We start from the raw sequence: 13,492 nt of genomic DNA, 5'->3' as shown, positions 1-13,492 counted from the left end.
TCCAAGGAATTGTGTGAAGCATGCTCCTGTTTCATTCAGAATTTGTAAGTATTATAAGTTTACGTTTCTGTTTTAGCTCGATTGTATTAACCCAGTTATGCCTAGCGTCTAGAAAAAGGCCTTGGCAAACAGCGTAGACCCAGATGGTCTGTGCTGTTTGCTTAACGGAATTTCTGTAAGAAAAATTCTAAATATAGAAATACATATACTACACATCCCTTTTTCTTAAATAAATTGATCCAATTTAGAAGGATTGGAGAGTCCACTAAGAATAAATGGGTTAAAAACCTAAAACTGATGTAGACAAGCTAAGGGTCGTTTCCTAAGTAGAACCAGTACTTGGTGTATTAGAGAAAATGCTCTTGGATGAAACCCGGCCCCCTCCCCCTCCCCCCCCCCCCCTATTGCTTTAGCGGACACCATAACCACGATGTCACCTTTAGTTTTTTAAGTACATGTTTCACATTAATTTTGTATTGGCTTTTGTCACAAAACAATATGCATGCATGCCAATCATTTTAACGTCAAAATGAAGGTGTTATATTAACAAGTAAGTCATAATGATTTATTTGATGTGTTTCATCTTGGTTGAAGTATTGTTGATTCCTTTGTGCAGCATCGTGTGTGCCTCTATAAGTAAACATGCACAGTCATTTTAAGAGTTCGATTTTCTTCTTTAAGTACCTTTTTATTGTTCATGATCCCTAATTTTTATCCTGTAATTGAAAACATGATATTGGATGATATGATGATACTGCTTGGTATTAAAATTAATAATATAATATATGTATATATAAAACAGGAAATTACCTTGCATAAAAGCAATCAGTTAAACTGTTCGATAGGTAACTCTCAGAGCGCACCATATGTGACACACGAACATTTGAACTTTGCGAGCTATGCACATGCTTATGTTACTGATGCTATGCAAATACCAATGTTTTCTAATAGCAAAATGCATCTGAATAAGAAAGAGCTATTATCTATTTTTGCAAGTTTATTTTTGCATAGCATGATGCAACTTAATTTTGCAAGGAACGGCACCGTCTTGTCGAATAATAATATACGATAAACATAAAAATAAACACTCTCTAGGGCTTGGGTTGTCTCGAAAGCAAGTACTACTTATACGTTAAATGCACAACAGTTGTTGACAATTGGTCCGATTTAGTTTGACTAAGTATATTGACCTTTAGACCACAAAATCGTGTGGCATACTAGTAAAGACACATTCGCTCTCAGAGATTATTATTTGGTGATAATATTAATTGCCAGTCCTGATGTTACCGCATATTGTCGCGCAAAAGTAAAAGGAATGTAACACCCACTTGTAAACATAATATTTACGAGTAATCAAATAAAAGGAAATTGATATAGTTTTAATATATCTACAATAATAACAATAAAAAGCCCAACCTTATGGAAAAAAACGTGGAAAAAATATTATATTTATCAATTTTGCGTAATGAATGGAAACAAAACGCTAGTAACCGCCACGGGTATTTAATAAACGTGTTTTAATTAGTTCCATTACATTTTTTCATCGTCAAGTGCCTGCGTACTGGTTGGTCACAGTTCGGCATTCAGAAAAGCGATATGTTGACAATATATCTTCGCAATATAATCATAATATTTAAGATAACTTCACCCAATGCGTTTTGACACGTATAGATGAAATATTTTTAAAAGTTTAATGACATGGCTCGTAAAATGTTATATGGATACTTAATATTGAAAGAGTAGTTATTTTGTTCTAAATTGCAGACTTAGGACAATTTTAGAGAATTCACAATTCTACCTAATAGTCGTCGTATGTCAAGGAAAAAACATGTTTTCAGGTCTAAGGATATATGATGAATTGTGTCCTTTCGTTTTGGAGAAATGCAGGCAATGTTTCAGGTTATTGCGATAGTTGGACTGTATTCAAAGAACACGTACACCCTTTAAGGAATCAACATATTACAATTTTCAAATGCAGAAGTTATTAAACAAAACAGTGAATCTCGAATAGTTTAACAGTCTGCAGCAAAACATTTGGTCAAAATACCTTCTTTCAACAAAACTTTCAAACAGTGTTATAAGATGCTTAAAGGTCGTTTACTCATTTTAAGGGCAAAAGATAAAATCGAGTAGATATTTTGTTATTGATTTACAAAATGATCAAATGATGTTTGTATCGCTCGAACAGATTATAATGTTCGCTCCTTAATCGAACGCATTACACGCACATGTAACATATGGCAATGTAATTTAAATCGGATAGTATCTATGAAAATAATATTGGATAAGTTTCATTTTATTAAGATTTAGTTTTTGAAACGTACTTAAACAGTATCTGTCTCATAACAATCTTCGAATATTATTGAGGTTTCAAAATGAATTCCACCTGCATTCTCCTATTATTCAATTTAAAAAGTCGTGTCATATGTTGCTAAATTTGTGTTTATAAGTGTTCACTTATGGATATTACGACACACGTACCTTTTGTAGCTAAGATCTTATTGCAGGTAAAAAACAACAACATATGTATACGTGTGGCTGATACAAAGTATTTGTTTTCTTTCTACAAGGACAAGCGTTAAGACAAAATACGAGACAAGATACGCCGAACGTGTCTATTATAAGACAAGGCACGCAATATTCGTTGACAAATGCGGAATGATCGTGCGACAGGCTCGAGGGTTTGGTATTTAATTTTATCATACCACCGCCTTGATATCTGCCTGATATATTTTTTTTTATATCATAGTCAACAGGAAGTTCTTATATCAGTCAATGTTTGGAGTTACGTGGAATTTGCAATAAAGTAAACTATTTCTATCAACATGAATCAGGTTCAACAAAACAAACAAGTTGATACCAAGAACGTACATATTTTATTCTAGTTTTAAGTAATAAATCACAAAAACGTTTATTTTTAAAAAATCACCACAGCCCGCAATACGGAAGTTAAATGACGTCATCAATGAGACAATACATCTTAAATATCGATATAGTCATTGCACTCGCAAGTGTTGCACAGAAAGTCAAGACAAATGATAACTGTATGCTAATCCTCAACTATTTAAAGAAACGATTTAACACGCTTATGTCAATATTGACACCATCATCAAAATGTTAATTTCAATACACATCTCTAAAATGGCGTCTCCAAACTATTCGGTGAAGTGTATTCTTCGATTAAATTTGTCGCTGCAGTCTATTCCTGATCTCCAATTCAAGATGTTTATAATAAAAGCGGGTGTACTCTTCCAATTCGTAGTGCAAACAACTTTTTTTCTCCATACGATGTTAAAAATAAGCGATTTTTCGTGTCGTCCTTTCGAACGCCGTTGCTACATGTGTGTCAACGTGTAAAAGCCGGATCAGCAATATCAGCGTACATTTTAAATATAAAAAATGGATTGTCTTGCAGATTTTTAGGAAAGTGTGGTATGATAAATAGAAAAACAGGTTACTGTCCCATCGTTTTGTAATATATCAGGCTCGGCACGAATAAAATAACGGCTCGGCAAGCCTCGCCGTTATATTATTCTAAGCCTCGCCTGATATATTACAAAACGATGGGACAGTAATCCTTTATTCTCTATATATCTGTTACCATAGCAAGAAAAAGTTTCGTTTGACAAAACTGAAGCAACAAGTATTTAAAAAAAATGTGAGTCGCGTTCTGAGAAAACTGGGCATAATTCATGTGCGTAAAAAGTAGTCCCAGATTAGCCTGTGCAGTCCGCACAGGCTAATCATGGACGTCAATTTCCGCCTAAACTTGATTTTGGTATGGAGGGACTTCCTTGAACCGAAAAATACTATAAAAGCGAAAAATGTCGTCCCTGATTGGCCTGATTTATATCTACACAGCGAGCGAATCGAGCGATATTGAACAATTGAATAGTGGTTGGATTTATATTGTTCAGGCGTGCAAAATTCAAAGTGTCATTACATAATTTTTACGGAACATTATCGAGAAATGAATTATCTACACAGGTATGTAAATATTATTGCAATCCGTCGATATTAAGTGTCTTATGTCGGGGCTTGAATGTTGCGCACAAAATCCTTGCGCAACAATATAGACAAAGAAGGAAAAAAGTCCAACACATTTTAAATGCCAGTCCGGTTGGACGCTCCAAATATTACCAATATAAAAAGTAGCTTAATATTTGAGAGCGTCAACAAGTTGGATTTGTGCGGATACGACGTTCGGAAATAGACCCAAAACCAAAGACTTTAAAAGTTCGTTTTTAGGATAACCACTAAAACAAGGCTTTTTCATACTTTGACCTTTGCCTGTTTTACAACAGCAAAATCTATGAATAACACTGCACTTGACTTTTGTTACAAATGCGCAATCTATTTAATTTCCCTAGATGACAGATGCATATGGTTAAGACTTTCAACATAAAAGAAACATAATGAACAAACAAATATTTCATGTTTTTGAAGACCGATAAAACTATTCTTATAATCAAACAACAATGTGAATAAAAAACACAACTCAGAAGCGTCCGGATAATACTGCTGTACGGAAATTACTCGTTAACTAGTAGTTTCAGAAAGGAAATATTTACCAGTTCAATAACTTTAATCAGTACATAATCGGATGTTGGATTTGTTTCCATTCTGTTTTGAATATGTTTTTCCCAGTTAATGAAAATGTTTCTTTGTTCTTTGTGTGATCTTTGATTGCTGAGAATGTAACCTACGACTAATTGCGAATTTCGGGTACGTGTATTTTCTAATTTTCACGAATTTGATTGAAAATAGCGAATATAAACAAATTTTGGATTTTAAATTGTTTTTCCTATAAATATGGAAATCGTTCTATGAATAGTAAATAGTAATAGTAATCAACACAATGCCAATTACAGGGGCTTTTCCACGTTTTGGTAATATGTACAAATCTCTGATAAATAATCGGAAATTCGTACACCATAATTTGGAAAGCAGTATGGCTCTCTTAAAGGGATTATATTTGTTTATATCTGGAAAACTGTTGTAGTGCCAAGGCTGAATGTAATATATAGTTTTGTGATGGCATTTTTAATTTTATTTTTCCAAAACAAGTGTCTTATCCGAAGGTAGCAAGAAAAAGAAAGCAGTTGTGTATACACGTGTTACATTATGCAACATAGATTTTCTGCATAAATCTTATTATGTATTTTTGTAGCACAAGACACAATAACATGTTTATATATGGTTCACAATGCGCGGACTTTAAACATGGCAGATCGGGATAATAGATGATTGGGGCGGTTCGTACTCAGATGATGTGTTAGTTATACAACATACTTTAGAGTGCTTCATAGAGATCTAGGGTTGAAAAAACACCTGAACATCTTGGAAAACTACAATTTAATGCACTTGAAACAAGTCATTCACCACAATGTGTGCTATAACGTGTGCCTGTTACTGCTAGAGTGTTTGCTTAAGTTGTATTATGGTTTAAATTACTGTTACTGGATGGTTAAACTCAATTAAAATAAAACAACTGCACATAAAAACACGGCTTGTTTTTTTCGTGCAAGAAAAGTATCTTGTTGTACAGCAAGAACAATGATGTGGTATTTTGTATTCTGTATCTGCAGCGTGCTTGGAATCTTCATTACTGATGGCATTATGGGTAAATATACAATGTTTTGCAAGTTATTGTATGTACATATATATAATGATGATACATTAATTTATATTGTTATACATAAGCATTTACAATAATGTTGCTTTGGCTGCCGTCATATTATGGCATAGCAAAAGCTCTATTGGTCAGACTTTGTTTCATCAATATGCTAATCTATTACAAAAATGTGTAGGGAATGAACAATCTTGTGTCGGAACGTCATTGGATCAATTGGATCATTAATTATACTATTTGTAAATGTAAATAATCTCTTGCAGCTCTTACGTAATTGTCAATTGAAAAGTACTGATCCACCATATGTTTAAAGTTGTACAAATTTATACATTGCATTTATCATCGAGCATCTTCACAAATTTGACATGATTTTTCGCGTATAATAAGTTCAATATGTTTTACATTAGTTACCTCCTTAAAGGGGCCTTTTCACAGATTTTGGCATATTTTGAAGTTTGTCATTAAATTCTTTATATTGATAAATGTAAACATTGGATCTAAAAAGCTCCAGTAAAACAATAAGGATTAAAATAAAAAAGCAAAAAAAGTAGCCGTTACCATGGGCTCGAACCAGGGACCCCCGGAGTCCTGGAGTTAGTCTGAGGTAAAAACGCATTAGCCCTCTCGGCTATTCCGCCGGGTATACGCAGTTTGAGTATTTTATACCTTATATAAGCAATCTTCGTAGTTTCGTAAATTTAAACGACAACAACAGAACTCTCCAAATTATTCAATCGTTTCGCGTTGCAACGCTTTATAATTTGGTAATTGTTCAGTAATATTGTTTCCTCACAAATATCATAACTAAAACGAAAATTTGCGAATCTGAAACAACTTTTTTCAATTTTGTCCGTTTACCAAACCGTGAAAAGATCCCTTTAAAGTGTGACGCGCAATAAAAAACATGAGCTGGTGTTTTTCTCATTGATTTGATTGAGTACGCTAAAAAAATAAAATAAACAAAAGCACACATGATGTTTCGTCATTGTTCATACCAAGTATTGAAACTAATACCATTGACAATCATAATCTAATTTACAGGCTTATCGCACGTGATCGGTTTGTGACATTACATGATTAAAAACGCATAAATATGTTTTAATATATGTTAAATAGTATTAAGTGAATATTTAATATCTGATTAAAAAAGCTTTGCAAAGTTACATAATTGCAAGTATCCTTTATCTATAAATCAATTTCGTGTAAAGCAAATGTCTATTAATGATTTTCTGCGGATTTTTTAAATCACTTGGAATTATAATTTGCGATACCACGTTGTCATTTTATTTGAGATTTGAGACCAGAAAAGATAACCAGCATTTTATAAGAAGAAGGAAAAATCTGTAATTCCCTTTGTTAGATTACCGGTAGAGTAAACAACCGAGTGTTCGGTATTCTATAGTCATCGCGTTATTTAATAACCATACAATGAAACTCCAACTGTAATATACAAGAAACACAAGTATAACGATAGCACAAACATGAACAAATTTAGGATATCCGCCATTGAAATATCCATGTTAAACCACTACGGGTTTAAACCGATCTTAGGAGCTCAAAACATCTCACTTCGCCCCGAATTTGTATTTAAACAACAACAACAACAATAATAGCTCTTAAGCATACAATTGCTTTTTAGCCAAATGCATTACACATTTATACATAATACACAAGTGTAACGACATGGATGATAATTTTTATGAAATTAGGTAATAATTATAAAAATTATGTAATGGAGGATGTTAACAAATATTTTACTGATTCATAACATTGGATATTTTCTTCTAACATCGATAATGAAAGTTGTTAATAAAATAAAGAGACAAAGAGTACATTGTTCTACATAATTAGTTTCATTTTATCATTCATTATTATTATTACTCATCGAATTATGGGAAAAATAGTATACATAGATAAATCAATTTGTTTCTAAATTGTTCCGTAAACAATTCGCATTATATACGTATTTTGAAAGATTAATGATTTTTTATTTATTTTGTGTTTTCATTAATAAATCAAACTTATTTAATGTTGGCCATCTTTGATAATATGCCGTTAAATAAGTTTTTCTAATATCTTTGTATATTGGACATAATAATTGGTAATAAGAAATGGTATTCACTTTCTACGACATTAAGATAACACAATTTACATTTCCTATTATCCCGAGGAAATTGTGGTATCGACCTCGTTCTATTTCTAATCTATGTGATGATAGGCGTAATTGAGTTAGTGCTATTTTGATTTTTGTTGTTGTGATGATATCCAGATATTGTTCTGTATTAAACGTGTCCTTGATGCGGCAATATGTATTTACTCCTGATGGATTATTGATCTCACTGTACCAGTATTGCTTGTAATGATCGAATAATCGCTGTTTTATTAGATTGTATATGTAGGTTTGTTCAGATTTTTCTGTCAGGGTTTCTTGTGCAGTTCATACAAAAGTTAAACCTAGCTGCTCGAGTGTTGATTTGATTTGATAAGCCCAATTTCCTTTTTTGTATGTTATTTTTTGTTCTGCAAAACATTGAACTGTGCATACAAAATAACGAAATAACATCATTATTCAATTGAAAAAGCGTTAAAATAGAATTCGTTTCGTTTTGATTATCATTTAACTTCTCAATTGTTGTTTATTGACCAGGTCACACAAACTGTAATTTTCTGCGGCAAAATAAAATGACACCAAAACGAGTATCGACTGCATCTTGTCTTTTTAACAAACATTCAAATCATCGACAGTCATCATCGGCCTTTATTTAAAACGACATGTAAAACCATGTAATCGCGACGATATTGTTTTACTATTCATAAAATAACCAACCAACTTCTTGAAAAAGACAAACATACTGATAGAAGTAGCAAGCAAATATATGCAAATAAAATATATGTTTATGCCTTTTTTGAGTTATAGTTTCACATTCATGCTATAACGAACATTTGCTGAATATAATTTAAATATAAGCTGTACATTCACGTACCTTAAAGGATCGGAGACATATGATGAACCAAATTTTGATTAAAAAAAACAAACATGAAGATTTGTTATAGTCGTGTTGATATTGTGATCTTTCCAACACAATGCATTGCGTGCTTTTAATTAAATTAAGTACACTATAATGAAGCGTTTCTTTTCATTCTCTTCGGAATTGGACGCTGTTTTATTAGCTTTGTATTATGCCCAAGTATTACAAATAATATGATGTATAAAGTGGGCAATTTTAAGAATACCAACCCATTTTTGTAAATAAGTGCAATATGTAAAAGCTACCCCATTCATCATTCAAATATGCGTTTTTTTTAGAATGCACCATATGTTACCGTATTTACATGTTTACAACTGTAAGAATATAACAGTGTGGGTGTGTTGTTGCTTCTTTGCAAGTGTTAACTAAATACAAAGGATGATATAAGGCATTTCTCTCCTGATCATGTTCCTGAAGTTCATTATTTATTCAAAATTGCATAGCCTTGAGGAATTTTATCCATTACGTATTTCGCGAATTGCATGTGATCGATGCATGTTTACATACAACTAATTAAATAAATAAAAACAAATACATGTATGAATGTATATCTTTCTTGCAGGTCAGACTACACTGATAGCGACAAATACTGACATCACTCAAATTGAATTAGTGTGTAACTTTAACAATATCAAAAACTCAAAATCAGTTCTTTTTCAAGAAAACTCTCATCAGATAGAAATTGAAATAAAAAACGAAGGAGAATGTCGTATCATTGAAGATTCTTAAAAAGTATAATGCGGATGTACTGCCACTCATCCCGTTGCTTGCAATTTTTCACTGAACTAAAATCAAAAGGGATGTCAACGATGGATGTGCTCGGCTTTACACAATACCATTCCATATAGGAAAGAATATTTAGATGTCTGTTTTACTGGTGAGATCCATTGTTATTTCCGTCGTATTTGTTTTTGTCACACGTGAATGGCAAATCTTAAAATAATGAATATTATAAAATGCTAATTCTTTTTATATTCGGTTGTTTTTGTTACAGACTTCATCTCTACGTCATATCAACAAAGCAACCTATCGAAAGTGCAGCGACCAATGGTCACCTGTTCAGATGATTTTATAAATCCCGGCGTCGTACATTTGATTTCAGAAGATCGATTTTTGATCGGTGATATACAATGGATTAAACTGAATGTGCATAATATAAGTTTCCTTGAACAACTAGTCACCAATGAAGAGAAATTGCACATTGTAGACTCTTATTAACCTTTCAGTTCATTTGCCATTGACGGAAATCTTCTGTTAGTAAGGAACGTTTATGTTATGAATCTACTAGCTTTTGAATTTTGAGTTGACTATATGCACTAATGTTCCAATTATCTATAACATTACCGGGACGGTTAGCATGCAGCATTGAGAAACATGTTTGTTGTTGTTGATCAGTTCTATGTATCTACTAACTATGCGTGACTTTGATTAATGTAGAAGTATACTGTTGCATAACTTTTCTGCATTTTTTATCAGATGTTACATCAGAATGCACAGCGGACTGGTTTTCCAAACGGAAATCGACCAACGCCGAAAGATTCGTGTATTAAATTCAAAGGTAATCCAACAATTGGACAAATAGTTAAAGAGTACAAGTCAACTGTGTGCCCTTCTGTTAACCTCCGTTACTATATCAACATAACGCTTTGCGAAGCTGTCAATTGAAATGTTATTGGGGCAGGAAAGTTTCCTGGAAATGCTACTGTTAAAGTCTTATGTAAGTATCACCATGGTGGGTATATTGACGCAAATTTAATCGGTTTCACGGTACAGAGGCCACGAAATACATGTAACTATGCTTTTGATTTCCATTTTGTAATTAACAGTATTGCAATTATACTGTTACAGATCCGGCATCTATTCGAGAATTCTATTTAGAGGGGTTTGTTGATCAACAGAGTGTATCAGTGACGGACAAACGAAATGTAACGTTTGTCTGTAAAGCGTTTGGCGATCCGTCTCCTCATATTCATCTTACGTCGGAATCCTTAAACGTTTCAACCAACAATTCATACCTGAGACTCACTAAATCTTTCATCACTCGCCAAGATTCTGGAACAGTCACATGCATAGCTACAAACGGTCTTGGTGCAGAAAATAGATCAATTTATGTTCAGGCGAATGTACAAGGTACTTGCATTTGATTTGCAAGATGAACTTAATTAAATAGTAATGTTACTAAATTTGTGTATGTTAACGCTTACAACAAATGACTGTGGTACTCCATTATTGTTCCATTAGTTATACATTTTGATATACTATTGTTTGTCAATGTAGTACTATTATAAACAGTTAATATTCTGGAATTTAGACGATGCAAGATCCTTTTCCTTCACACTTGCTGTATGCCTTGGATGTGGAGTGTGTGGAGTGGTGGTACTGGTTGCCGTTGTGTGTCTGTACAAACGACGCTACATAATCTTGCAAGTATTTCATTCAAACGGTACAGTTCTTATGGACAAAATAGAAAAGTAGAAATTTGATATTGTTTAAGCTTCTGCTTAAGCGGAATAATGATTGCAATTAATTTATAGTACATATACATAATAACATAAATACAAATAAATACATTTATACTCTATGTATTGGATCTCCAGAGGGAGGAAATTATTAAAACTTCATACATTTACTCTTTTATTAAATATTTCGGCCAAAGGCCATCTTCAGTAAACGATTATTAAGACAACTTTACATAGCGTTTTCTTCTGTCGATCATAACGGAACATAACTTCACTTCACAATATTAAATGTGCAAAATTAAGATGGAAAAAGTATTTTATTATGAAATATGCGCAGATGACAGTGTTGATAAATATTATTTTTTATAAAATTGTAATTTGTGTAGACAAGTAAAGTGACTGTGGTGATATTGACATAGGCGTGGTAATGCAAATTTATATCGTTAAAAAAGAAAAAAGGATAATTAACTTAAGACTGAACAAAGTAATGTTTTATGCATTTTATTAGATGTAATGTGTGTTTAAAACTTTGTTTCACTTGTACTTAACACTGAAACGCATTGTTGTTCATTTTCAATGCATGTCACATGACGACAGGAAATAAAATTGACCACACAATGGCTGACATGTCAACGACTTTACAGATTGAGGCCGTATGTGTCACAAGAACATCAACTTGATTGAAAGTTGCTTTTGTCGTATTGTATTGAGTAGGCACGATCCACTTTTGTGAAGTGTCACATCTGAATTATTCATGAAATCTTTAATAAAAAAACATGCGTTCTTATTGAACCACGAAACTAATTGGAAATACAACTAGATATACAAGATAGTGATTGATCCTTGAACAAAGCTTTTGTTTCACTATATAGAAATAATAAAACAATATCAATATTACTAGGAGCACGGAGCGTATATTGACAGGAGTTGAATCGAGTATTTGACCCTTACTGTAGTACATTCAATTTTATGCAAAATTAATCATCCGATTTTATTGGTTTATACGTTGCTTATTAATTCCTCTTTCAAAACAATATACATTTTAGTATATTTCTGTTTTTATTAATGGATTTATAGCGAGTTAAACACGAGAAATAAACTTTTTATTTTTTACCCCGCGCGTTTAACTTTGTCGATACTTTGTCACGTGACCAGTAGCTATCGATTAGCGTACAACGAAGCGCCGAGGTCATACATTTTGATGTTCCCACTAACGTCTTATTCTAATTTTACTTTTATTTCTATTTTGCCAAATATATATCATTAGAAAGCCTACGTTTCGTAGTTTTCAGATATATAAATATATATATGAAGTTTCACTTCTAATTTGGGAAGCCCGGCGAGTTATAACTTTAACTTTTGCAAATATCATACCGATTGAAAATCTATATTCATGGTAATCATGGTCGTAATTTACAGATTTGTAGCGTTTATATTTGGAGTTCAGTTTTTCAAACTACATCTTGCTTAGGAGAATAGAATTATGTATACGATAGAAAAAAAGGTTTTAAAAATGAAAGTAAATAAGGAATGAATTTGTACGAAAGTAGCGCGCGGTCATAACGCTCCGAACATTTTGAGTTTTAGAATCTAGATTGACATGTTCGTACTTTATACCGATTTGTAGCGTTGATATATTTCGGCTTTGCATACTTCAAATAAAATGGGTGTCAAAACATTCATGGTTTGTTGTTTATTTTCAAAGAGGTTATTATGTATAATAATATGAAAGGTTATTTACCTTAAATTATCAATTCATTTAAATAATTTAAAGATTCTTGAAAATCCCGGCCGAAAATATCAAGAGGGTCCGCTATATACGCTGTCTCGTAATAAATTTAACACCCTGTCTGTGTTATAGAGAAGACCTGAAATCGTTAATTTATTAAGCTTCATTAATAATTAGCTTTATTGATATGTTTCGTTAACAATATATTTTAATATATTCCATAAAAAATATAATAATCATGACAAAGCAAATTAAATGGCCGGTATCTAAACAAAAGCATAATCGCCAAGATCGTAGCGTGAGTTCTCTGCGTTAGGACCGCGCGATACTTTCGTAAGCCTTCATTCCTTACTTAATTTCATTTTTAAAACTATTTTTTTCTATCGTATACAGAATTCTATTCTCCTCCGAAAGATGTAATTTTTAAAACTGAACTCCAAATATAAACGCTACAAATCGGTATTAAATACGAACATGTCAACCGTAAATCTAAAATTATTTTCTTTAAATTATTGAGCAACAATTTTGCCGACATGACAGACTTTTAATGCATCATGTCTTGTTGTGTGCCAAATTGAATCATTCCTAGGCCTAATTGATCCACAGTCGCCAAGTTGTATATATTTCTATATTTCATTGGACT

General features: G+C 32.4%; 1 long non-coding RNA gene across 2 annotated transcripts; it reads left to right on the top strand.

Annotated features, from left to right (window-relative positions):
* Positions 1–4,400: 4,400 nt before the first annotated feature.
* On the top strand, positions 4,401–11,297 carry LOC127870389 (uncharacterized). 2 transcript variants are annotated; one of them, XR_008044791.1, is made up of 7 exons: positions 4,401–4,725; positions 5,171–5,623; positions 9,224–9,538; positions 9,656–9,918; positions 10,138–10,378; positions 10,510–10,791; positions 10,973–11,297. It is a non-coding gene; the product is annotated as an uncharacterized LOC127870389 (long non-coding RNA). The 2 variants fall into 2 exon arrangements; XR_008044790.1 differs by lacking the exon at positions 4,401–4,725 and having other exon boundaries at positions 4,884–5,623; positions 10,973–11,293.
* Positions 11,298–13,492: the final 2,195 nt, after the last annotated feature.

Source organism: Dreissena polymorpha, chromosome 2 (genome assembly GCF_020536995.1).
Source record: "Dreissena polymorpha isolate Duluth1 chromosome 2, UMN_Dpol_1.0, whole genome shotgun sequence".
Classification (NCBI taxonomy): Eukaryota; Metazoa; Mollusca; class Bivalvia; order Myida; family Dreissenidae; genus Dreissena; species Dreissena polymorpha.
This window is presented reverse-complemented; position numbering and strand designations above follow the sequence as displayed.